The sequence below is a fragment of the Artemia sp. Qi Xiang Cuo genome, chromosome 8 (assembly GCF_049724085.1).
Source record: "Artemia sp. Qi Xiang Cuo chromosome 8, ASM4972408v1, whole genome shotgun sequence".
Taxonomy (NCBI): domain Eukaryota; kingdom Metazoa; phylum Arthropoda; class Branchiopoda; order Anostraca; family Artemiidae; genus Artemia; species Artemia sp. Qi Xiang Cuo.
In genome coordinates, this window is record NC_142801.1 from 9,809,464 (window position 1) to 9,836,642 (window position 27,179).

General features: G+C 37.7%; 1 protein-coding gene across 1 annotated transcript in view; it reads left to right on the forward strand.

Annotated features, from left to right (window-relative positions):
- Positions 1-27,179, forward strand: part of LOC148949147 (transmembrane protein 62-like) — a 194,378-nt gene that overhangs the window by 236 nt on the left and 166,963 nt on the right. The gene's annotated exons all lie outside the window — the stretch shown is intronic.

Below are 27,179 nucleotides of genomic sequence, written 5' to 3' on the forward strand. Positions count from 1 at the left end.
AATGAATCCAGACCAAAAACATACCTTAGGAAGGCATTGCCAAGCTTCCATGTTAACCCTCTTCTGATTTCTAGTCTTAGAAATGTGCCTAGGATAGATCACAGGTCTAGGCCTATAGGCTACCAATTAAAACTTTGACAAAACAACATTTTATCTTAATTTTCAGTTACCAGTTTCTTTTTCTCTGGTTTTAGTTCTGAAAATGCAATTGCTATTGTTTTGAGTAGAATTTTAAGCCATATTGATCAGTTTTTTTTCTTTCTAAATTTAGGGATATGTATATGGGAATCTTTAAAACCTCATAAATTGGGATTGAGCAAAGTTCTGAATCTGAAAACAGTTTTTTTGTGCTTTATTCAAGCAGACAATCTATTTTGCAAGGTTTCAATTTTATAACACAAAAGATTTTAAAGGTAATCAAAGGTCAGCCTTCTAGAAGAAGAAGGATTAGCAGTAGGTACTTCAAAATACCTTCCCAGGACATACTTTAGTCTGTAGAATCATCCATGAAAGTTTCATTTTCCTAACCTAACCCCTTTCCAAGATAGCAAAAAGTAGCTAAACTAGAATTTTACCAGAAAAATTGCCATTTGTAGCTGATTCAGGAATGGTAAATATTATTTTCCTATGTCTTAATAGTTAAAAGTTACTCTGAAATCAAGTTTGCTGGAATTTTTAAAAGCAGCCTAAAACTTCTCAAAAATTAAATCACATCAAAACTGATGTCATTTTTAGGGGCTTCTGGATCTTTTGGAAATTTCAGCAAATTTGTTTTCATAATGACATTTTACTATTAAGACTAATGGAAATAATGATTATCATTCCAGGATCAGCTACAAATGACAATTTTTTATCACTAGCCAGTTTTTTGGAATTGTTTTTCTAAATTTTTTGTTCTTATGGGCTGTATTGAGTCATTTTATCCCTTTAAGGGCTTGTAATGCAATTTACACTATAAGCAGTTAATGAATTATCAAAGAATATAAAAAGATCAAGTGGTGTATTCACTTTCACTTTAGCTAAATTATGTTGAAAACTGCATACTTATCAAATTGTCATGGTAAAAGCCCTTTAAACTGTTATTAACTACAACTTTTCTGTATATTATGAAGTAAGAATTGCCCTGTGTCTAAAGCCCTTTTAATTTGATGACTCCTCCAGGACAAGGGGGCATAGTAAGAAATTGTCCTGGAAGAGGGCAGATACCAGAGTCAGCAACCACCACTTCTCTAATATAGTTATTGAATATTGGAAAAATCTTCCTGATACTGCTGTCATGGCTCCCTCCTTTTATGCCTTTAAGATTGCTGTTGACAAGAGTTGATCCATTCAAACTATGGAAGACAGAATGGGATGCAATTGAGTCAATGAGTCCCTGTCATCACTGAAAAAAATGCAAATGAATTTACTGAGAAAAAGGTGCATTGTCAGTCAGGAGCAAATCTACAGCATTTTCATTTGGGGGCAAGAGGGGTCAAGATCCAGATATTCAAGTAGCATGGTCTATATAATACATTTTTCTCCACATTGTTGGAGGGGCAAATGCCTCCCCCTTGTCCCTCCCAAACAACGCCCCTGTTGTCAGTTTAATACACACATGCTGATATTTATTCCTTAAAATCTTAATTTATTTTTGATTTCTTAAAGCTATAAAAGTGAAAACATTTAGAAGAATTTTTTTCAGTAAAGTACAGATTATATTCTGGCTTTTAGAAAGCATAGGGCTCAGAACACAACTCAGATTAATTTTTGCTTGTTTTGAGTTTAACTTATTTTAATTTCTTTTTGTTTTGGGTTTCATTTATTTATTAATAATTATTTGTGGTACTTGTATGCTTGGTAGAATATTTGGTTCTATTTTTGTTCATTTTTGGTTTAATGGAGTTCTTTACTTTATTTTTGAAAAACTTATTTTGTGCAAAAAGTTTTTTTGATTAATTTTTGTTTGTTTTGTGTTGACTTTGTCTTTTTTAGGGAGAAAACTTAGCCTCTTCTGAAGTTAAACACCATCCCCTCCATAAAAACCTTAATTACCCCCTGGGCATAACTTACAACCCTTGCCCATAATCTCTGAATTTTGTTTCAACCCCAAAAGCCTTGTTATATGATATTTAGGCTATTTCAAATAGAATGGCTATCTCAAAATTTCTATTAGACACATTTCAGGACAATACAACTTGTGTGTAGGGTGGAGGAGGCAGCTGCCCTCTGATCACTGACTCTTAAAGAGACCACTAGAGCATCTGATTACCAATCCAATGAGCCCCCTCCAAAGTTTATATGACCAATTTTTTTTATAAACCCTAAATGTTCCCAGGGCATAACTTTCACCCCTTCCCCTTAGGGCTGGGGGGATTTGTTATCCTCAAGTCATAGTTTCCAGACCTTTCTGATGGGCTGAACAAAATGGCTATATCAAAATTTGCTCTCTGATCACTTTCAACCTATAAAAAAGGCACTAGTCTCTCAATTTCCAATTGAATGAGCCCTTTTTGAAGCTTCTACAACAAAACTTTCTACAAAAACCTTATATGCCCCAAGAGCATAACTCACGACCCTTGTCCTGAGGGCTATAGGGTGAGGGTTGTCATCCTCAAAGATATAATTTACAGACCTTTCAACTACATTGAACAAAATTGCCATATCAAAATGTTGATTGGAAATGTTTGGGGAAATGATGGGCGTAGGGAGGGGGGGTGATTCTCCCTCCGATTGCTTTCGACTATTAGAAAGGCCAATAGCCCTCTCAATTTCCAACCAAAAGAGCCCTTTAGTTTTATGTCAACACTTTCTATAAAAACATTATATGGCCCCAGGGCATGACTTACAACCTTAGCCCTGAGGGCTGTGAGGGGATTGTCATACTCAAAGCATAATTTCCAGAACCTTCAACTACATTGAACAAAATGGATATATCAAATTGTTGATCAGAATCACCTTTGACTATTAATAAGGGCACTAGCCCTCTCAATTCACAGTTGAATGAGTCCTTTTTGAAGTTTCTATGACAATGCTGGCAAAGACCTGATCTCCAGAACTTTAGACTATTTTTGACTAATTTTTTTATTAGACTAATTTTGATTGGATGTGTTTTGGGAAATGGTGGGCATGAGAGGGGCATTAATTGCCCTCCAATCACTTCAACTATTAAAAAGGTTTGTACGCTGGAATTTTTTATTTTAGTAATGCTGACTGTAACATGTTTTATTTAAATTACATTAAAAAATGAACATGCCCAAAATAACCATGAGAGGGGGTTTAGTTGCCCTCCAATCACTTTTGACTAATAAAAAGGGCACTAGCCCTTTGAATTTCAATCAAATGAGCCCTTTTTTAAGTTTCTACAACAAAGCTTTCAATAAAAACCTTATATGCCCCCAGGGTATAACTTACAAATTTAGCCCTGAGGGCTCTGGGGGAGTGTCATCCTCTAAGACCTAAATTCCAGAGCTTTCAACTACGTTGAACGAAATGGCTATAACAAAATTTTAATTGAATGTGTTTTGGAAATGGTGGGCATGAGAGGGGGTTAGTTACCCTCCCATCACTTTTGACTATTAAAAAGGGCACTAGCCCTCTCAATTTCCAATTAAATGAGCCCTTTTTGAAGTTTTTACGACAACGCTATCTATAAAGACCTTATATACTCCCAGGGTATAACTTACAACCTTTGCCTTGGGGGCTCTAGGGGGTTTTGTCATCCTCAAATACATAATTTCCAGAACTTTCAGTTACTTTTGACTATTAAAAAGGGCACTAGCCCTTTCAATTTCCAATCAAATGTGCCCTTTTTGAAGTTTCTACAACAAAACTGTCTATAAAAACCTTATATGCCCCCAGGGCATAACTTACAACCCTTGCCCTGAGGGTTGTGGGGGGAGGGTTGTCATCGTCAAAGACCTAATTTCCAGAACTTTCAACTATGTTGAACAAAATGAATATCTCAAATTTTTATTGAATGTGTTTGGGGAAATGGTGGGTGTGAGACGGGGCTTGGTTGCCCTCCAGTCACTTTCGACACTTAAAAACGGAACTAGCCCTTTAGATTTCCAGTCAAATGACGCCTTTTTGAAGTTTGTACAACAACTCTTTCTATAAAAACCTTATATGCCCCCAGGGCATAACTTACAATCCTTGCCCTGAGGGCTGTGGGGGGGGGGGGGGTTCATGCTCAAAGACCTAATTTCCAGAACTTTCATTTATGTTGAAAAAAAATGGCTATCTCAAAATTTTTATTTTATGTGTTTTGGGGAAATGGTGGGCATGAGAGGGGGGTTATTTGCCCTCCAATTACTCTCGACTATTAAAAAGGGCACTAGCCATTTCAATTTCCAATTGAATGAGCCCTTTTGAAGTTTCTACAACAACACTTTCCAAAAAAACATATGCCTCCAGGGCATAACTTTCAACCCTTGCCCTGAGGGCTGTGGGAGGGGGTTGTCATCCTTAAAGACCTAATTTCCTAAACTTTCAACTACGTTAAACAAAAGGACTATCTAAAAATTTTGATTGGATGTGTTTGGGGAAAAGGTGGGCTGAGAGGGGGGTTAGTTGCCCTCCAATTACTTTCAACTATTAGAAAGGACATTAGCCCTTTGAATTTCCAATCAAATGAGCCCTATTTCAAGTTTCTTCAGCAAAGCTTTCAATAAAAACCTTATATGCCCCCACGGCATGCTTATAACCCTTGCCCTGAGGGCTCTGAGGGGGTTATCATCCTCAAAGACCTTATTTCCAGAACTTTCAACTACGTTGAACAAAATGGCTATTTCTAAATTTTGATCAGATGTGTTTGGATAAATGGTGGGTATGAGAGGAGGGTTAGTTGCCCTCCAATTCCTTTTGACTATTAAAAAGGGCACTAACCATTTCAATTTCCAATCAAATGAGCCCTTTTTGAAGTTTCTACAACAAAACTTTCTATGAAAACCTTATATGCCCCCAGGGCATAACTTATAACCCTTGCCCTGAGGGCTGTGGGGGGGGGGGGTTGTCATCCTCAAAGACCACATTTTCAGAACTTTCAACTACATTGAACAAAATGGCTATCTCAAAATTTTGATTAAAGTGTTTGGGGAAAAGGTGGGAGTGAGAGGGGGGTTAGTTGCCTTCAAATCACTTTTGACTATTAAAAAGGGCACTAGCCCTTTGAATTTCCAATCAAACAAGCCCTTTTTTAACTTTCTACAACAAAGCTTTCTATAAAAACCTTATATGCCCCAGGGCATAACTTACAACTCTTGCCCTGAGGGCGGTGGGGGGAGTTTCCTCCTCAAAAACATAATTTCTGTGTGGAAATCAACTATGTTGAACAAAATTGCTATCTCCAAATTTTGATTGGATGTGTTTGGGGAAATGGTGGGTGTGGAAGGGGTATTAGAATAAACAACGGCTCTCAATTTGTCAAGAGTTGAACCACATTGCCGTATTACCTGCCAAATGCTGGTGTTATTGGTATATTTTTGCCTCCAACGCTTAGCTCCTGCAATTGTGAGCAGTTTTGTCAAATTTGTACTCACTAAAAGTTCTTGATTCTTCCATAACATTTTTAGATGTGAACAGTCACAAACTGGGTTTCTTTTCTGTTGTTTGATGTTCATTGGGTTCAACTCCTTCACCTTTCCTTTTTTGTTTTCGATTCTATTTTCTTCTGGAAAATAAGATACGTAATCTTGGAACCATGGATGTCTGTGGATGATTTCTCTTATTTCTGGCCGCTTGTCAGTTTTCACTTCCAAACAACTGCATACTAACTCCCTCACCAATTTCGAAAATCTAAAGTTTTTCATTCTTCTAAATATCACTGCACCACTAATCCAAGTATATTCCTCTGAGTGAAGAGCTGCTAGGGAGTAACCTCCCCCCCCCAGGGGCGTAGCTCCAGAATTTTTATTGAGGGGAAAGAGACTTCTATCCGGAGAGTCAAGCGGCATAAGCTATATAATAATGTATTTAGAAATTCCTAATTTATTTAGATATTAAATTTCCAAAAAATAAAATATACCAAACATAACATAGAGTGGTAGAATATAAAATTTAGAACGCTTGGATTCAATTCCTGACATAATATGATTTAAAGGGTCGTCCAGAATGTACATAGGTAATTTGTGCATTCCACTTTTTTTTGCAGACTTGATGCGAGTCCTTCATTCATTTTTCTTATACAATAACTGTTTTGGTACACTCTCAGTTTGTCAAGAGTTGAACCACATTGCCGTATTACCTGCCAAATGCTGGTGTTATTGGTATATTTTTGCCTCCAACGCTTAGCTCCTGCCATTGTGAGCAGTTTTGTCAAATTTGTACTCACTAAAAGTTCTTAATTCTTCCATAACATTTTTAGATGTGAGCAGTAACAAACTGGGTTTCTTTTGTGTTGTTTGATGTTCATTGGGTTCAACTCCTTTGCCTTTTCTTCTATGTTTTTGATTCTATTTTCATCTGGAAATTAAGATACGTAATCATGGAACCATGGATGTCTGTGGCTGATTTCTCTTATTTCTGGCCGCTTGTCAGTTTTCACTTCCAAACAACTGCATACTAACTCCCACGCCAATTTCGAAAATCTGAACTTTTTCATTCTTCTAAATATCACCGCACCACTAGTCCAAGTATATTCCTCAGAGTGAAGAGATGCTAGGGAGTAACCCCCCCCCCCCAGGGGCGAAGCTCCAGAATTTTTATTGAGGGGAAAGAGGCTTCTATCCGGAGAGTAAAGCGGCATAGGCTATATAATAATTTATTTAGAAATTCCTAATTTATTTAGATATTAAATTTCCAAAGAATAAAATATACCAAACACAACATAGAGTGGTAGAAAATAAAACTTAGAACGTTTGGATTCAATTCCTGACATAATAGGATTTAAAGGGTCGTCCAGAATGTACATAGGTAATTTGTGCGATCCACTTGTTTTTGCAGACTTGATGCGAGTCCTTCATTCATTTTCCTTATACAATAACTGTTTTGGTACACTCTCAGTTTGTCAAGAGTTGAACCACATTGCCGTATTACCTGCCAAATGCTGGTGTTATTGGTATATTTTTGCCTCCAACGCTTAGCTCCTGCAATTGTGAGCAGTTTTGTCAAATTTGTACCCACTAAAAGTTCTTGATTCTTCCATAACATTTTTAGATGTGAATAGTCACAAACTGGGTTTCTTTTCTGTTGTTTGATGTTCATTGGGTTCAACTCCTTCGCCTTTTCTTCTTTGTTTTCGATTTTATTTTCTTCTGGAAAATAAGATACGTAATCATGGAACCATTGATGGGTGTGGATGATTTCTCTTATTTCCGGCCGCTTGTCAGTTTTCACTTCCAAACAACTGTATACTAACTCCCTCGCCAATTTCGAAAATCTGAACTTTTTTATTCTTCTAACTATCACTGCACCACTAGTCCAAGTACTATATTCCTCAGAGTGAAGAGCTGCTAGGGAGTAACCTCCCCCCCCCCCCCCAGGGGCGTAGCTCCCGAATTTTTATTTAGGGGAAAGAGGCTTCTATCCGGAAAGTCAAGCGGCATTGGCTATATAATAATTTATTTAGAAATTCCTAATTTATTCAGATATTAAATTTCCAAAGAATAAAATATGCCAAACATAACATAGAGTGGTAGAATATAAAATTCAGAACGCTTGGATTCAATTCCTAACATAATAGGATTTAAAGGGTCGTCCAGAATGTACATAGGTAATTTGTGCGATCCACTTGTTTTTGCAGACTTGATGCGAGTCCTTCATTCATTTTTCTTATACAATAACTGTTTTGGTACACTCTCAATTTGTCAAGAGTTGAACCACATTGCCGTATTACCTGCCAAATGCTGGTGTTATTGGTATATTTTTGCCTCCAACGCTTAGCTCCTGCAATTGTGAGCAGTTTTGTCAAATTTGTACTCACTGAAAGTTCTTGATTCTTCCATAACATTTTTAGATGTGAACAGTCACAAACTGGGTTTCTTTTCTGTTGTTTGATGTTCATTGGGTTCAACTCCTTTGCCTTTTCTTCTTTGTTTTCGATTCTATTTTCTTCTGGAAAATAAGATACGTAATCATGGAACCATGGATATCTGTGGATGATTTCTCTTATTTCTGGCCGCTTGTCAGTTTTCACTTCCTGACAACTGCATACTAACTCCCTCGCCAATTTCGAAAATCTGAACTTTTTCATTCTTCTAAATATCACCGCACCACTAGTCCAAGTATATTCCTCAGAGTGAAGAGATGCTAGGGAGTAACCTCCCCCCCCCCAAGGGGCGAAGCTCCAGAATTTTTATTGAGGGGAAAGAGGCTTCTATCCGGAGAGTCAAGCGGCATAGGCTATATAATAATTTATTTAGAAATTCCTAATTTATTTAGATATTAAATTTCCAAAGAATAAAATATACCAAACACAACATAGAGTGGTAGAAAATAAAACTTAGAACGTTTGGATTCAATTCCTGACATAATATGATTTAAAGGGTCGTCCAGAATGTACATAGGTAATTTGTGCGATCCACTTGTTTTTGCAGACTTGATGCGAGTCCTTCATTCATTTTTCTTATACAATAACTGTTTTGGTACACTCTCAATTTGTCAAAGAGTTGAACCACATAGCCGTATTACCTGCCAAATGCTGGTGTTATTGGTATATTTTTGCCTCCAACGCTTAGCTCCTGCAATTGTGAGCAGTTTTGTCAAATTTGTACTCACTAAAAGTTCTTGATTCTTCCATAACATTTTTAGATGTGAACAGTCACAAACTGGGTTTCTTTTCTGTTGTTTGATGTTCATTGGGTTCAACTCCTTCGCCTTTTCTTCTTTGTTTTCGATTCTATTTTCTTCTGGAAAATAAGATACGTAATCATGGAACCATGGATGGGTGTGGATGATTTCTCTTATTTCCGGCCGCTTGTCAGTTTTCACTTCCAAGCAACTGTATACTAACTCCCTCGCCAATTTCGAAAATCTGAACTTTTTTATTCTTCTAACTATCACCGCACCACTAGTCCAAGTATATTCCTCAGAGTGAAGAGTTGCTAGGGAGTAACCCCCCCCCCCCCCAGGGGCGTAGCTCCAGAATTTTTATTGAGGGGAAAGAGGCTTCTATCCGGAAAGTCAAGCGGCATTGACTATATAATAATTTATTTAGAAATTCCTAATTTATTTAGATATTAAATTTCCAAAGAATAAAATATACCAAACACAACATAGAGTGGTAGAAAATAAAACTTAGAACGTTTGGATTCAATTCCTGACATAATATGATTTAAAGGGTCGTCCAGAATGTACATAGGTAATTTGTGCGATCCACTTGTTTTTGCAGACTTGATGTGAGTCCATCATTCATTTTTCTTATACAATAACTGTTTTGGTACACTCTCAATTTGTCAAGAGCTGAACCACATAGCCGTATTACCTGCCAAATGCTGGTGTTATTGGTATATTTTTGCCTCCAACGCTTAGCTCCTGCAATTGTGAGCAGTTTTGTCAAATTTGTACTCACTAAAAGTTCTTGATTCTTCCGTAACATTTTTAGATATGAATAGTCACAAACTGGTTTTTTTTTCTGTTGTTTGATGTTCATTGGGTTCAACTCCTTCGCCTTTTCTTCTTTGTTTTCGATTCTATTTTCTTCTGGAAAATAAGATACGTAATCATGGAACCATGGATGGGTGTGGATGATTTCTCTTATTTTCGGCCGCTTGTCAGTTTTCACTTCCAAGCAACTGTATACTAACTCCCTCGCCAATTTCGAAAATCTGAACTTTTTTATTCTTCTAACTATCACCGCACCACTAGTCCAAGTATATTCCTCAGAGTGAAGAGCTGCTATGGAGTAACCTCCCCCCCCCCCAGGGGCGTAGCTCCAGAATTTTTATTGAGGGGAAAGAGGCTTCTATCCGGAAAGTCAAGCAGCATAGGCTATATAATAATTTATTTAGAAATTCCTAATTTATTGAGATATTAAATTTTCAAAGAATAAAATATGCCAAACATAACATAGAGTGGTAGAATATAAAATTTAGAACGCTTGGATTTCGTTCCTGACATAATATGATTTAAAGGGTCGTCCAGAATGTACATAGGTAATTTGTGCGATCCACTTGTTTTTGCAGACTTGATGCGAGTCCTTCATTCATTTTTCTTATACAATAACTGTTTTGGTACATTCTCAATTTGTCAAGAGTTGAACCACATAATAGTAATAGTAATTTATTAACACACACAAGGACAATACATTTTACTCACTACCGACCCAAGAACCTGGGGTCAGGTTGTCCTAAGGGTAGGCATATATCAAAATTTCATATTCACAACAGAAATATACAACCTAGGCCTAAAAAAAAAAAAAATAAAAGAAAAAATCATTCCCCTTCGCACGCAGTTCCTACCACCAATCACAAAATCACCATACTTGTCCTCCAGGTACATAAAAAAAAAAAAACATTAAAAAAAAAAAAAAAAAAATTTAAAAATAATATTTATAATATAACATTCCTTTTTTTTTATTTTTAAATTCCTTCAGATCCCCTATTTCTCTTAACTCTTTATTAACCCCATTCCACAACTTTAATCCCCTATAAATAGGCGAGAATGTCGACCTGGCAGACACCACGAGCGGGGCATGTAAATTTTCCCTTTGGCGAGTTTCTTGATCATGAATCGAAGATCTAGCTTTTAGCATTCCTGAAAAGCAAGACGGTAATAATTCATTATTATATTTGAACATAAATTGAAGGCTATAAAAATCTCTAAGGCCTGCAGCAGGTAATACTTTTACATCAATATAGGTAGCTCTAACGGATACAAGATTTGATTTACCAGTCAACACACGGATTCCATTATTTTGGATCACTCGAACTCGATTAGTAATTGATGGAAACGTACTCAGCCAAATAGATGAGCAATACAATATATGTGGATGTATAATAGAAAAATACAAAGTGCGAAGAACAGAAGGGGGTAATACATGTTTCAATTTACGCAGTATTCCCAGATTACGGCACAGGATTCCTGACACCTTTTCAACAGGTTTCCTAAAAGATAGTGTTTCATCTAGCATAATACCCAAATATCTAACACACTGATCACGCTTAACTTTACCTTCCAGGTAACTCACTTCTTGGATCCATGGGTAGTAATTAGATGTACGCGAAAATATTACAAAACTGCTCTTTGATGGGTTTACTTTTATTTTATTAACTCTTAGCCAGCTAGACACTTGATCTAAACACTGTGTCATTAATTCAACTAAAAGGCGTTCTGTTTTTGCAATGCAAATCAATGAAGTATCATCGGCAAATAGAGGTACTGTAACGTCACTGTCACTGTGAAACATGTCGCTCATTTTAGTTTTCGCATCCTTCAGGGACAGTACAAGATCATTTACAAATATCAAAAATAGCAAGGGGCCAAGAACGGACCCTTGTGGCACACCACATTTCATATCTACAACGGAAGAAGTAGATCCATTTATTCGCACATACTGCTGCCTATTAGACAAAAAACTACGTAGGAAATCAAGAGCAGGCCCTCTAATCCCATAAAATTCACATTTTTCAAGCAATATACCATGGTCTACAGTGTCGAAAGCTTTTATAATGTCCAAAAAGATGGTAGACACTTTAAAACCAAGGTCCAGGGCAGTGTTCACAACACCACAGAGATAAGCCACAGCTTGTTCGGTCGTGCGTCCATTTCTGAATCCAAACTGGGTGGATGTTAGTATTGAATGGCACTCTAAATAATGGTACAACCTCCAGGAAAAGCACTTTTCCACAAGTCTTGACATGACCGGTAAAACGGAAATCGGGCGATAGTTACTTACCTCACTGTGATCACCCTCCTTATGAACCGGTGTAATTCGTGCCAACTTAAAACAAGATGGAAATACTCCCTGTTTAAAACAAAGATTTATTAGGTTAACTAATACATGCGATATAGCTGGCCACAGATATTTAATTATCCGTAGAGACAAAATGTCACTACCAGCTGCACTATTTTTCATGTCGAAAATTATTTCTTTTACTTCACTCTCGGTCACCGGTTTCAGGTAAACTGAAAATTCTGTTTCGCTATTTCCAAGGTAATGTTGGAAAGGGCGGTCGCCATCCACTATTCTTACTCCCTCAGCCACATTATGTCCAACTGTAGCGAAGTGGTCAACAAATTCTTGGGCTATATCAGACGGGTCACATAATTCTGCACCTACTCGACCAATAATCTGATCCGGGGCGACTGTGTGGGGAGGATTTATGAGCTGTTTAATTATCCGCCATGTTTTATTGGGGTTTCCAGCTGCATCACCAAACTTTTTCTTATAATGAGCTTCCTTTGCTTTTCGCAAAAGTCTATTTAATGCATTTCTGTAGTTTTTGTATATCCTTTCATTAACATCACTAGGTTGTAACATTTTCTTTTTAAACAGCAAATCCCTTCGATTTATTGATCTGAGCAATCCTTTTGTCACCCACGGCTTCTTAGGCATTTCTCTGCGAGCTCTTTTCCGTACCTCTTTAGTGCAACTAATCAGCAGATTATGCAGTTTATTATAGAATTTCACAAACTTCGCATCAGCATGATCAGGTAGAGCTAGCTCTTCATCCCAATTAACATCCATTATTTTGTTTTTACAATCACGGAGGGCACTAGGATCCAGTACTTGTGTAATCTTATTAAACCTGCCATTTACCGAAGGAGAAGTCTGCGTCGATGTTGAATATGAGCCAAAAACACCAAAGTGGTCCGAGGTATCACTAACCAGGACACACGGATTAGAAAACGGTACATTTGTAAAAATGTTATCAAGGCACTTCGCAGTTGACGCAGTTACTCGAGTACTTACATTAATTGACGGAATCAGGCCATAAGAAATCATCATATCTAATAGAAGATTAGTCTTTTGACCAGGATCAATTAGGTCAACGTTTAAATCACCCATCAAAAAACAAGGGGTCTCCACTGGAATCTTCTCTAGCTGCTGCTCATGGAGGTCAAAAAATTCATAAAACGCAATCGATGGTGGGCGTTATGCAAAAATAACAAAACTTTGTATTTTATAAATATACAACTTTAACAAACACGACTCAAATACCATTTCTTTATAAACCGACATATCACTTTTTACCGTTACCTTAATATCCGAGCGAACATACGCTGCCAATCCCCCATGTTGACGAAGCTCCCGATTTTTGGTGAATAAAGAGTATCCAGGAATCCGCAGCAATTCAGAATTATGCTTGTTAAGCCAGGTTTCCGTAAGGCCTATTACCTGAAATACAGAGAGACTAGATATATCATTAATAAAATCAAAGCTGGAATTCAACCCTTGGCAATTTATATGGAAAATACTGATCTGCTTCTCATCCCCCCGGCTCTCCGAAGGGACATCACTCAAAAACACATACCTTGAATCCTCACATGCCAGCCGACAGAATCCACCAGGATCAACGTTCTCACTCAAAATTTCATTATATCTTTCAAAACTTACTTTTTTACTTTCCAACTCCTTAAAATCAGGTGTACCTGGAGGTGATTCATTCATTCTAACCAATTCTTACAAGAAACCTTGCGTGCGAAAGAGGGAACCAATAAAGCATATAAAATGTCCACGGCATTCGGTTACAAAAAACAACACATAAAAAAAAAACAAATTCCAATTTACTCCCAACCATCTGGTCATTCATAAATAATGTCAATATTCTTTTCCAAAATAGAACTATATTATCGAACCAAATTCCGGTCACAGTTAACGGGCATTGGTAATTTTCACCAAAACACATACAACAAAGAAACAAAAACAAAAACACGTATTGGGTTTCTGCATTCGCAGTTTCGCCCATTACATTCCCTAATACTAGTGGGTATCGTAGCTATTTCAAATCATCACATTTATTAACACACATTTCATAACACACGAAAAAAAAAAAAAAATTAAAAAATGAAAAAAAATACAAAAATAAAAAAACAAACAAAAATACAAAAGAAAAAAAAATCTTTATAGGAAAATAACGAAAATAATATTTAACTGGAAAAAAAAATCATAAATAATAATATAAATTAATAATGCAAATAAAGAAAAAAAAAAATACGGAAAAAATAAAGTAAAAAAGAAAATAAAATAGACTAAAAAAAGAGAAAATAAATTCAATTAAGAGCAATAACAATCAATAGCTATCACTAATCAGCCATCACATCACCAGGTGCGTCAAACCGTCCGCCACTTCTTTCTCCTCGCATACGCTCTGGACTATCTTTATTGCAAAAATTTACTGCGCAATTAACTTTCGTTATTAGGAAAACAACGAAAATAATATTTAACTGGAGAAGAAGAAAGAAAAAAAAAAAAAAAAATCATAAATAATAATATAATTAATAATGCAAATACGGAAAAAATAAAATGAGAAGAAAATAGACTAAAAAAAAGAGAAAATAAATTCAATTAAGAGCAATAACAATCAATAGTTATCACTAATCAGCCATCACTTCACCAGGTGCGTCAAACCGTCCGCCACTTCTTTCTCCTCGCATACGCTCTGAACTATCATTATTGCGCAATTTACTGCGGGCAAACTGATCTAATTCAGGAATAGAATCTTCATGTGAGTATTTCGCCAGTGAACCATTAAGTCGGTTAAAATTCAGCATTGGTGGAAAGCTTTTCGATACCCAGGCTTCAATACCGATTTCACGGAGTTTAATTTTCTTACGCAGGAGGTCATTTCTCATCTTTCTGATTTCAGGAGGAGCATCATCACTAATGTAAATATCGTGAAACCCAGCAATTGTCTTGCCCCTTAGCTTTTTAGCGCACTTCAGAATTCTCATTTTCTCATCTTTATCAGCAACCTCAACTTTAATAAACTTTTTTAGGTTATTAACCTGTAGCACTTTGAGGCGTGGTACCGGGGATAGCTCAAGTCCTTCTGTAATGATACTCGTGCAAATTTCCGTAGCATTTTGTTGATTATCAGTTGGTACATTCCACACAATAATGTTGCTCTGAAGTTTTTCAAACTCCATCTTTGCAAGCCGGCAGACTGTCTGGTTAATAGCGGACCTTTGGTTACTAATTTCATCTGTCATTATTTTGTACTGTTCATTAAGCAAATCCTTCTGATTTTCGATCGATGATATACGCTGGTCGCTTTCCACGTTTCTTTTCTGAAAGTCTGAATTTGAAACCTCTAGTTGCGTAACACGATCACCAAGCGACTTAATTTTATTTTCAAGTGAGTCCAATTTATCACCATTGCCCTTGACAAGACTTATTAACGTGTTAATTTTTTTACCAAGACTCGATAATGTCACATTTTGAGACGAAGTTGAACTAGCCGACAAGTTTAGGAAACTTGGCATGTCATTTGTGGGATTATCACGCCTCCTTTTTCGTCCCATTTCAACCACGCAAAAAGAAAAAAGAAAACCAAAATTGGGCTTGGCTTACCTCAGAAAGGATTGAATTTTTTATCCACGCCAATCCGAACGTGCAATTCGCTCAGCCACCGTTAATAGGGTACGGCTAACACCCCTCACTGCTACAGAAACAGCTATCCAAATTACAGGAACATCGGCAAAACAGCAATGACTTTACCGTTAGGCACAACCAGTCAAAACTGATTCACTTGCAGTATCAAAAATTCACAAATCGCCACTGGCATCTGATATAGCCACGACACCCACGAACGAGGTCTTACTCGGTCAAGAGCATACTGAAGACTGATTACATAGCCGTATTACCTGCCAAATGCTGGTGTTATTGGTATATTTTTGCCTCCAACGCTTAGCTCCTGCAATTGTGAGCAGTTTTGTCAAATTTGTACTCACTAAAAGTTCTTGATTCTTCCATAACATTTTTAGATGTGAACAGTCACAAACTGGGTTTCTTTTCTGTTGTTTGATGTTCATTGGGTTCAACTCCTTCGCCTTTTCTTCTTTGTTTTCGATTCTATTTTCTTCTGGAAAATAAGATACGTAATCATGGAACCATGGATGGGTGTGGATGATTTCTCTTATTTCCGGCCGCTTGTCAGTTTTCACTTCCAAGCAACTGTATACTAACTCCCTCGCCAATTTCGAAAATCTGAACTTTTTTATTCTTCTAACTATCACCGCACCACTAGTCCAAGTATATTCCTCCGAGTGAAGAGTTGCTAGGGAGTAACCCCCCCCCCAGGGGCGTAGCTCCAGAATTTTTATTGAGGGGAAAGAGGCTTCTATCCGGAAAGTCAAGCGGCATTGACTATATAATAATTTATTTAGAAATTCCTAATTTATTTAGATATTAAATTTCCAAAGAATAAAATATACCAAACACAACATAGAGTGGTAGAAAATAAAACTTAGAACGTTTGGATTCAATTCCTGACATAATATGATTTAAAGGGTCGTCCAGAATGTACATAGGTAATTTGTGCGATCCACTTGTTTTTGCAGACTTGATGCGAGTCCATCATTCATTTTTCTTATACAATAACTGTTTTGGTACACTCTCAATTTGTCAAGAGCTGAACCACTTAGCCGTATTACCTGCCAAATGCTGGTGTTATTGGTATATTTTTGCCTCCAACGCTTAGCTCCTGCAATTGTGAGCAGTTTTGTCAAATTTGTACTCACTAAAAGTTCTTGATTCTTCCGTAACATTTTTAGATATGAATAGTCACAAACTGGTTTTCTTTTCTGTTGTTTGATGTTCATTGGGTTCAACTCCTTCGCCTTTTCTTCTTTGTTTTCGATTCTATTTTCTTCTGGAAAATAAGATACGTAATCATGGAACCTTGGATGGGTGTGGATGATTTCTCTTATCTCCCACCCCCCCCCCCCCCAGGGGCGTAGATGTGAACATTCACAAACTGGGTTTCTTTTCTGTTGTTTGATGTTCAGTGGGTTCAACTCCTTCGCCTTTTCTTCTTTGTTTTCGATTCTGTTTTCTTCTGGAAAATAAGATACGTAATCATGGAACCATGGATGTCTGTGGATGATTTCTCTTATTTCTGGCCACATTGCCGTATTACCTGCCAAATGCTGGTGTTATTGGTATATTTTTGCCTCACTAAAAGTTCTTGATTCTTCCATAAAATTTTTAGATATGAACAGTCACAAATTGGATTTCTTTTCTGTTGTTTGATGTTCATTGGGTTCAACTCCTTCGCCTTTTCTTCTTAGTTTTCGATTCTATTTACTTCTGGAAAACAAGTAATCATGGAACCATGGATGTCTGTGGATAATTTCTCTTATTTCTGGCCGCTTGTCAGTTTTCATTTCCTCCAACGCTTAGCTCCTGCAATTGTGAGCAGTTTTGTCAAATTTGTACTCACTAAAAGTTCTTGATTCTTCCATAACATTTTTAGATGTGAACATTCACAAACTGGGTTTCTTTTCTGTTGTTTGATGTTCAGTGGGTTCAACTCCTTCGCCTTTTCTTCTTTGTTTTCGATTCTGTTTTCTTCTGGAAAATAAGATACGTAATCATGGAACCATGGATGTCTGTGGATGATTTCTCTTATTTCTGGCCGCTTGTCAGTTTTCACTTACAAACAACTGTATACTAACTCCCTCGCCAATTTCGAAAATCTGAACTTTTTCATTCTTCTAACTATCGAAAATCTGAACTTTTTCATTCTTCTAACTATCACCGCACCACTAGTCCAAGTATATTCCTCAGAGTGAAGAGCTGCTAGGGATTAACCCCCCCCCCCCAGGGGCGTAGCTCCAGAATTTTTATTTGAGGGGAAAGAGGCTTCTATCCGGAGAGTTAAGCGGCATAGGCTATATAATAATTTATTTAGATATTAAATTTCCAAAGAATAAAATATACCAAACGTAACATAGAGTGGAAGAATATAAAATTTAGAACGCTTTGATTCAATTCCTAACATAATATGATATAAAGGGTCGTCCAGAATGTACATAGGTAATTTGTGCAATCCACTTGTTTTTGCAGACTTGATGCGAGTCCTTCATTCATTTTTCTTATACAATAACTGTTTTGGTACACTCTCAATTTGTCAAGAGTTGAACCACATAGCCGTATTACCTGCCAAATGCTGGTGTTATTGGTATATTTTTGCCTCCAACCCTTAGCTCCTGCAATTGTGAGCAGTTTTGTCAAATTTGTAATCACTAAAAGTTCTTGATTCTTCCATAATATTTTTAGATGCAAACAGTCACAAACTGGGTTTCTTTTCTGTTGTTTGATGTTCATTGGGTTCAACTCCTTTGCCTTTTCTTCTTTGTTTTCGATTCTATTTTCTTCTGGAAAATAAGATACGTAATCATGGAACCATGGATGTCTGTGGCTGATTTCTCTTATTTCTGGCCGCTTGTCAGTTTTCACTTCCACGCCAATTTTGAAAATATGAACTTTTTCATTCTTCTAAATATCACCGCTCCACTAGTCCAAGTATATTCCTCAGAGTGAAGAGCTGCTAGGGAATAACCTCCCCCCCAGGGGCGTAGCTCCAGAGTTTTTATTTGAGGGGAAAGAGGCTTCTATCCGGAGAGTCAAGCGGCATAGGCTATATAATAATTTATTTAGAAATTCTTAATTTATTTAGATATTAAATTTCCAAAGAATAAAATATACCAAACATAACATAGAGTGGTAGAATATAAAGTTTAGAACGCTTGGATTCAATTCCTGACATAATACAATTCCTGACATAGTCCAAGTATATTCCTCAGAGTGAAGGGCTGCTAGGGAGTAACCTCCCCCCCCCAGGGGCGTAGCTCCAGATTTTTTATTGAGGGGAAAGAGGCTTCTAAGGCTTCTATCCGGAGAGTCAAGCGGCATAGGCTATATAATAATTTATTTAGAAATTCCTGATTTATTTAGATATTAAATTTCCAAGGAATAAAATATACCAAACATAACATAGAGTGGTAGAATATAAAATTTAGAACGCTTGGATTCAATTCCTGACATAATATGATTTAAAGGGTCGTCCAGAATGTACATAGGTAATTTGTGCGATCCACTTGTTTTTTCAGTCTTGATGCGAGTTCTTCATTCATTTTTCTTATACAATAACTGTTTTGGTACACTCTCAATTTGTCAAGAGTTGAACCACACTACCTACCAAGTGCTGGTATTATTGGTATATATTTGCCTCCAACGCTTAGGTCCTGCAATTGTGAGCAGTTTTGTCAAATTTGTACTCACTAAAAGTTCTTGATTCTTCCGTAATATTTTTAGATGCAAACAGTCACAAACTGGGTTTCTTTTCTGTTGTTTGATGTTCATTGGGTTCAACTCCTTTGCCTTTTCTTCTTTGTTGTCGATTCTATTTTATTCTGGAAAATAAGATACGTAATCATGGAACCATGGATGTCTGTGGATGATTTCTCTTATTTCTGGCCTCTTGTCAGTTTTCACTTCCAAACAACTCCATACTAACTCCCTCGCCAATTTCAAAAATCTGAGCTTTTTCATTCTTCTAAATATCACCGCACCACTAGTCCAAGTATATTCCTCAGAGTGAAGAGCTGCTAGGGAGTAACCTCTCCCTCCCCCAGGGGTGTAGCTCCAGAATTTTTATTGAGGGGAAAGAGGCTTCTATCTGGATTGTCAAGCGGCATAGGCTATATAATAATTTATTTAGAAATTCCTATTTTATTTCCATATTAAATATCCAAAGAATAAAATATACCAAAGTAACATAGAGTGGTAGAATATAAAATTGTAAGTTATTCCCTGGGGGCGAACAAAGTTTTTATAGATAGGGATATTGTAGACACTTCAAAAAGGGCTCATTCGATTGGAAATTAGAAGAGTTTGTGCCTTTTTTAACAGTCGAAAGTGATTGGAGGGCAACTACCCCCCCCCTCTCCCGCCAACCAATTTCCCCAAACACATCCAATCAAAATTTTGAGATAGAAATTTTGTTCAACGTAATTGAAAGTTCTGGAAATTAGGTCTTTGAGAATGACAACCCCCATCCCTCGGGGCAAGGGTTGTAAGTTATGTCCTGGGGGTATATAAGTTTTTATTGACAGCGTTGTCGTAGAAACTTCAAAACGGATCATTCGATTGTACATTGACAGGGCTAGTATCTTTTTAATAGTTGAAAGTGATTGGAGAGCAACTAACACCCCTCTCACGCCCACCATTTCCCCAAACAGATCCAATCAAAATTTTGAGATAGCCATTTTGCTCGGCGTAGTGAATTTCCAGATAGAAATTATTTTTTTGAGGAGGACACTCCCCTACAGCCCTCAGGGCAAGGGTTGTAAGTTATGCCCTGGGGGCATATAAGGTTTTCATAGAAGGCGTTGTCGTAGAAACTTCAAAAAGGGCTCATTTGATTGGAAATTGAAATGGCTATTGCCCTTTTTACTTGTCGAAAGTGATTGGAAGGCAAGTAACACCCCTTCTACGCCCACCATTTATCCAAACACATCCAATCAAAATTTTGAGATAGCCATTTTCTTCAAAGTAGTTGAAATGTCCAGAAATTATATCTTTGACGATGACACTCCTCCTACAGAACTCAGGGTAAGGGTTGTAAGTTATGCCCTGGGAGCATATAAGGTTTTTATTGAAAGCTTTGTCGTAGAAACTTGAAAAAGGGCTCATTAGATTTGAAATAAAAAAGGGCATGCCTTTTTTAATAGTCGAAAGTGATTTGAGGGTAACTAACCCCCCTCTCACGTCCATCTTTTCCCCAAACACATCCAATCAAAATTTTTAGATAGCCATTTTGTTCAACGCAGTTAAAAGTTATAGAAGTTAGATCTTAGAGGATGATCTAATCAAACACATCCAATCAAAATTTTGAGATAGCCCTTTTGTTCGACGTAGTTAAAAAGTCCGGAAATTAAGTTTTTGAGGATGACACTCCCCCCACAGCCCTAAGGGAAAGGGTTGTAAGTTATGCCCTGGGGGCATATAAGTTTTTTTTTTATAGAAAGCGCTGTTGTAGAAAATTCAAAAAGGAATCATTCGATTGGAAATTGAAATGGCTAGTGCACTTTTAATAGTCCAAACTGATTGGAGGGCAAGTAACCCCCCTCTTACGTCCACCATTTGCCCAAACACATCCAGTCAAAATTTTGAGGTAGCCATTTTTTTCAACGTAGTTGAAATGTTCCCCCCTCGTTCCGGAATTTATGTCTTTGAGAATGAAAACCCCCGCACAGCCCTCAGGGCAAGGGTTGCTAGCTATGCCCTGGGGCATATAAGGTTTTTATAGAAAGCGTTGTCTTAGAGACTGCAAAAAAGACTCATTCGATTGGAAATTGAGGGGGCTAGTGCCCTTTTCAATACTCTGAAGTGATTATAGGGCAACTAACTCCCCTCTCACGCCCACAATTTCTTCAAAGACATCCAATCAAAATTTTGAGATAGCAATATTTCAACGTAGTTAAAAGTTCTGGAAATTAGGTGCTTGAGGATGACAACCCTCCCCCCTCCCCAGCCCTAAGGGTAAGGGTTGTAAGTTATGCCTTGGGGACATATAAGGTTTTTATTGAATATGTTGTTTAACGTAGTGTAAAGTTCTGGACATTAGGTCTTTGAGGATGACAACCCCCTCACAGCCATCAGGGCAAGGGTTGTAATTTATACCCTAGGTGCATATAAGGTGTTTATAGAAAGCGTTGTCGTAGAAATTCAAAAAGGGCTCATTTGATTGGAAATTGAAAGGGCTAGTGCCCTTTTTCATAGTCGAAAGTTATTGGAAGGCTTGACATTTCATAGGCAGCGCGCTAGCGCTGCCTAAGTAAAGAACGATGTAGGTACAATGTTTTTTTTTGGTTTTTTCTCCATACCCGGGTACTTCGTATCGAAGGAGTTGTCTCAGAAACTTGGAAAAGGGCTCATTCGATTGGAAATTGGAGTGGCTAGTGCCCTTTTTAATAGTCGAAAGTGATTGGAGGGCAACTAGCCCCCCCCCATGCCCATCATTCCCCCAAACACATCCAATCAAAATTTTGAGATAACCATTTTGTTCAGCGTAGTTGATTTCCTAATAGAAAATATCCTTTTGAGGAGGACACTCCCCCACAACCCTTGGGGTAAGGGTTGTAAGTTTTGCCCTGGGGGCATATATGGTTTTTATAGAGAGCGTTGTCGTAGAAACTTCAAAAAAGGTTCATTCGATTGGAAATTCAAAGGGCTAGTGGCCTTTTTAATAGTCGAAAGTGATTGGAGGGCGACTAGCCCCCCCCCCCACGCCCAAATTTTCCCCAAATACATCCAATCAAAATTTTGAGATTGCCATTTTGTTCAGCATAGTTGATTTTCAGATAGAAAATATGTTTTTGAGGAGGACACTCCCCTAAAATCCTCGGGGCAAGGGTTGTAAGTTATACCCTGGGGGCATATAAGGTTTTTATAGAAGGCGTTGTCATAGAAACTTCGAAAAGGGCTCATTCGATTGGAAATTGGAGTAGGTAGTGCCCTTTTTAATGTCAAAAGTGATTTTAGGGCAACTAGCCCCCCCACCGCCCATCATTCCCCCAAATACATCCAAACAAAATTTTGAGATTAACATTTTGTTCAGCGTAGTTGATTTTCTGACATAAATTATCTTTTTGAGGAGGACACTCCCCTACAACCCTCGGGGCAAGGGTTTTATGTTATGCCCTGGGGACATATAAGGTTTTTATAGAAGGCGTTGTCGTAGAAACTTCAAAAAAGGCTCATTCAATTGGAAATTGGAGGGGCTAGTGCCCTTTTTAATAGTCGAAAGTGATTGGAGGGCAACTAGCCCCCCCCCCTACGCCCATCATTCCCCCAAACACATCCAATAAAAAATTTTTAGATTGCCATTTTGTTCAGCGTATTTGATTTCCAAATAGAAAATATGTTTTTGAGAGAACGCTCCCCTACAACCCTCGGGGCAAGGCTTTTAGGTTATACCCCGGGGGCATATAGGGTTTTTATAGAAGGTGTTTTCGTAAAAACTTCAAAAAAGGCTCATTCGACTGGAAATTCAAAGGGCTAGTGCCCTTTTTAATAGTCGAAGGTGATTGGAGGGCAACTAGCCCCCCCCCCCCACGCCCACATTTTCCCCAAACATATCCAATAAAAATTTTGAGATAGCCATTTTGTTCAGAGTAGTTGATTTTCAGATAGAAAATATGTTTTTAAGGAGGACGGTCCCCTACAACCCTCGGGGCAAGGGTTTTAAGCTATACCCTGGGGGCATATAAGGTTTTTATAGAAAGCGTTGTCTTAGAAACTTCGAAAAGGGCTCATTCGATTGGAAATTGGAGTAGGTAGTGCCGTTTTTAATGTCAAAAGTGAATGGAGGGCAGCTACCACCCCCCCCCCACGCCCCACATTCCCTCAAACACATCCAATCAAAATTTTGAGATAGCTAATTTGTTCAGCGTAGTTGATTTCCCGATAGAAAATATCTTTTTGAGGAGGACACTCCCCCACAACCCTTGGGGCAAGGGTTGTAAGTTTTGCCCTGGGGGCATATAAGGTTTTTTATAGAAAGCGTTGTCCTAGAAACTTCAAAAAAGGCTCATTCGATTGAAAATTCAAAGGGCTAGTGCCCTTTTTAATAGTCGAAAGTGATAGCCCCCCTCCCCCCACGCCCACCTTTTCCCCAAACACATCCAATCAAAATTTTGAGATAGCTATTTGTTCAGCGTAGTTGATTTTCAGATAGAAAATATGTAGGACACTATGAAATGTTGTAGGACACTCCCCTACAACCGTCGGGGCAAAGGTCTTAAGTTATACCCTGGGGGCATAGGCTATAAGGTTTTTATAGATGGCGCTGTCGTAGAAACTTCGAAAAGGGCTCATTCGATTGGAAATTGGAGTAGGTAGTGCCCTTTTTAATGTCAAAAGTGATTGGAGGGCAACTAACCCCCCCCCCCCCTACCGCCCATCATTCCCCCAAACACATCCAATCAACATTTTGAGAGGATCATTTTGTTCAGCGTAGTTGATTTTCCGACATAAAATATCTTTTTGAGGAGGACACTCCCCTACAACCCTCGGGGCAAGGGTTTTAAGTTATGCCCTGGGAGCATATAAGGTTTTTATAGAAGGCGTTGTCGTAGAAACTTCAAAAAAGGCTCATTCAATTGGAAATTCAAAGGTCTAGTGCCCTTTTTAATAGTCGAAAGTGATTGTAAGGCAACTAACCCCCCCCTACGCCCATCATTCGCCCAAACACATCCAATCAAAATTTTGAGATAGCCATTTTGTTCAGCGTAGTTGATTTCCTGATAGAAAACATGTTTTTAAGGAGAACACTCCCCTACAACCCTTGGGGTAAGGGTTGTAAGTTATGCCCTGGAGGCATTGAAGGTTTTTATAGAAGGCGTTGTCGTAGAAACTTCAAAAAAGGCTCAATCGATTGGAAATTTAAAGGGCTAGTGCCCTTTTTAATAGTCGAAAGGGATTGGAGGGCAACTAACCCCCCCACACATTTTGTTCAGCGTAGTACCCCGGAGGCATAGAAGGTTTTTATAGAAGGTGGTGTCTTAGAAACTTCAAAAAATGCTCATTCAATTGGAAATTCAAAGGGCTAGTGCCCTTTTTTGTAGTTGAAAGTAATTGGAGGGCAACTAACCCCCCTCTCACGCCCACCTTTTCCCATAACACATCCAATCAAAACTTTGAGATAGCCACATTACGTACTTTTTTCAATGTACTTTTAAGTTCTGTAAATTAGGTCTTTGAGGATGACAACACCCTCACAGCCCTAAGGAGAAAGGTTGGAAGTTATGCCCTGAGGGCATATAAAGTTTTTATAGAACGCGTTGTCGGAGAAACTTCAGAAAGTGCTCATTCCCAAAGCAATTCTTTCAAAGCGCTTCCAAAAGTAATTGGAAGGTAACTAACACCCCTTCCACGTCCACCATTTCCCCAAGCACATCCATACAAAATTTTGAGATAGCCATTTTATTCAGCGTAGTTGATTTTCAGATAGAAAATATGTTTTTGAGGAGGACACTCCCCTACAACCCTCGGGGCAAGGGTTTTAAGTTATACCCTGGGGGCATATAAGGTTTTTATAGAAGGCGTTGTCGTAGAAACTTCAAAAGGGCTCATTAGATTGGAAATTGGAGTAGGTAGTGCCCTTTTTAATGTCAAAAGTGATTGGAGGGCAACTAGCCCCCCCCCCCGCCCATCATTCCCCCAAACACATACAATCAAAATTTTGAGAGGACCAATTTGTTCAGCGTAGTTGATTTTCTGACATAAATTATCTTTTTGAGGAGGACACTCCCTTACAACCCCTGGGGCAAGGGTTTTAATTAAGTTTTAATTAAAACGCTTGCAAAAGTAATATGAAGGCAACTAACACCCCTTCCACGCCCACCATTTCCCTAAACACATCCATACAAAATTTGAGATAGCCATTTTGTTCCACGCAGTTAACGTTCAGGAAATTAGGCTCAATAGTAACCGAAACTCTAAAAAAAGGAAATTTGATACCAATAGATACATCAAAAGAATCAAATTTTTATGCTGATTTCAAATATATAAGTTTCATTAAGATTAGTTTTACTCATCAAAAGTTACGCGCCTGAGAATATTTATCTTATTTTCTAAAAAGGGGGGGGAAAACCCCCTAAAAGCCATAGAACCTTAAAAAAATTACACCATCAGATTCAATGTATAAGATAACCAGTAGAGGTTTCAAGCTCCTATCTGCAAAAATGTGGAATTTTGTATTTTTTTGCTAGGAGAAAGATCACAGAAGCGTGTTTATTTATTTTTTTTTTGTTTTTTCTTTTCCAAAGGGGTGATCGTATCGTCCCAGTGGTCCTAGACTATCGCAGGAGGGCTCATTTGAACGATTAAAAGCTCTAGTGCCCTTTTTAAGTAACAAAAGAAAATGGAGGGCAACTAGGCCCCCTCCCACGCTTGTTTTTTTCCCAAAGTCACCCGATCAAAATTTTGAGATAGCCATTCTGTTCAAAATGATCGAAAAATATAATAACTATGTCATTGAGGATGATTAATCCCCCAAATTCCCCATGGGAAGGGCTTCAAGCTATGAACTTTCCCCAATGTTAACATATAGTATTGGTTATTGGGAAGCATACAGACATTTTCAGAGGGGATTTTTCTGGTAGTGAGGGGGGGGGGGAGGGGAACGGATGTTACTTGGAAGGATCTTCCAATGGAGGAAGTTTTCATGGGGGAAGGAACATTTCTATGAAGGGGGCAACGGATTTCCCAGTATTATTTAAAACAATCGATCAGAAATTAGGTAAAAAAAAAACAAATCTTTCAACTGAAAGTAAGGAGCACTTCAAACTTAAAACGAACAGAAATTATTACGTATATGATTGGGTTTGCCCCTTAGTCATTACCACACTCTTTACGCTAAAATTTTTTTAGTAATTTCATCAGAGCTATTTATTCTAATTAACGGCCTTTGTGATTAAGGGGTCATTCTTAACGAATCGGAACAAAATTTGAACTTTAGCGTAAAGAGCGAGGTATTGACAAGGAGGCAAAGCCCCTAATATACGTAATAAAAATATACGAATTTAGAAGTTCGTTACGTAAGTTAATTCGTAAGTTATGTATATTTATTACTAATAAATGCATTCGTAAATAAAATTAAACAACTTTCGAGAAAGCCATTTAACCCAAAAAAGTCAAATTAATATGCAAATTTCGTTTTAATTATTCATGTACGGTGAGCCAAAATCAAAACCTGCATTAATTCAAAAACGTCCAGAAATTAAATAAAAAAAAAAAAAATTTTTAACTGAAAGTGAGGAGCGATATTAAAACTTAAAACGAACAGAACATATTCCGTATATGAAAAAACTTGTCCCCTCCTCAATACCTCGCTCTTTACACTAAAATTTTTTTTCGTTTTAAAAAATAAATTTGCGACACAGAGTCAAACTTTAGCATGAAGAGTGAGGAATAGGAGAGGGGATGGTCCCTTTCATACACGGAATAGTTTCTGTTCGTTTTAAGTTTTAACGTCGCCCATTATTTTCAGTTAAAAAAAACTTGTTTTTTTTATTTAATATGGTGGTAATTCATAATTGAACTGTCATTAATTCAAGTGAGATTGGAAGTATTGTGTCATCTAATGCAGAATATCCCTTTTTTCTAGGGAGAAATCCGACGTAGAGACGAGGAATTTTAGCAAAAATTAATATGAAAATAGGGAAAAATGAAATTGAAAAGTGGAAGAACTGAGTAGCTCGGTGATGACTAACGTGTTATAGCACACTTTAGTATGGTGGTTTATACTTGG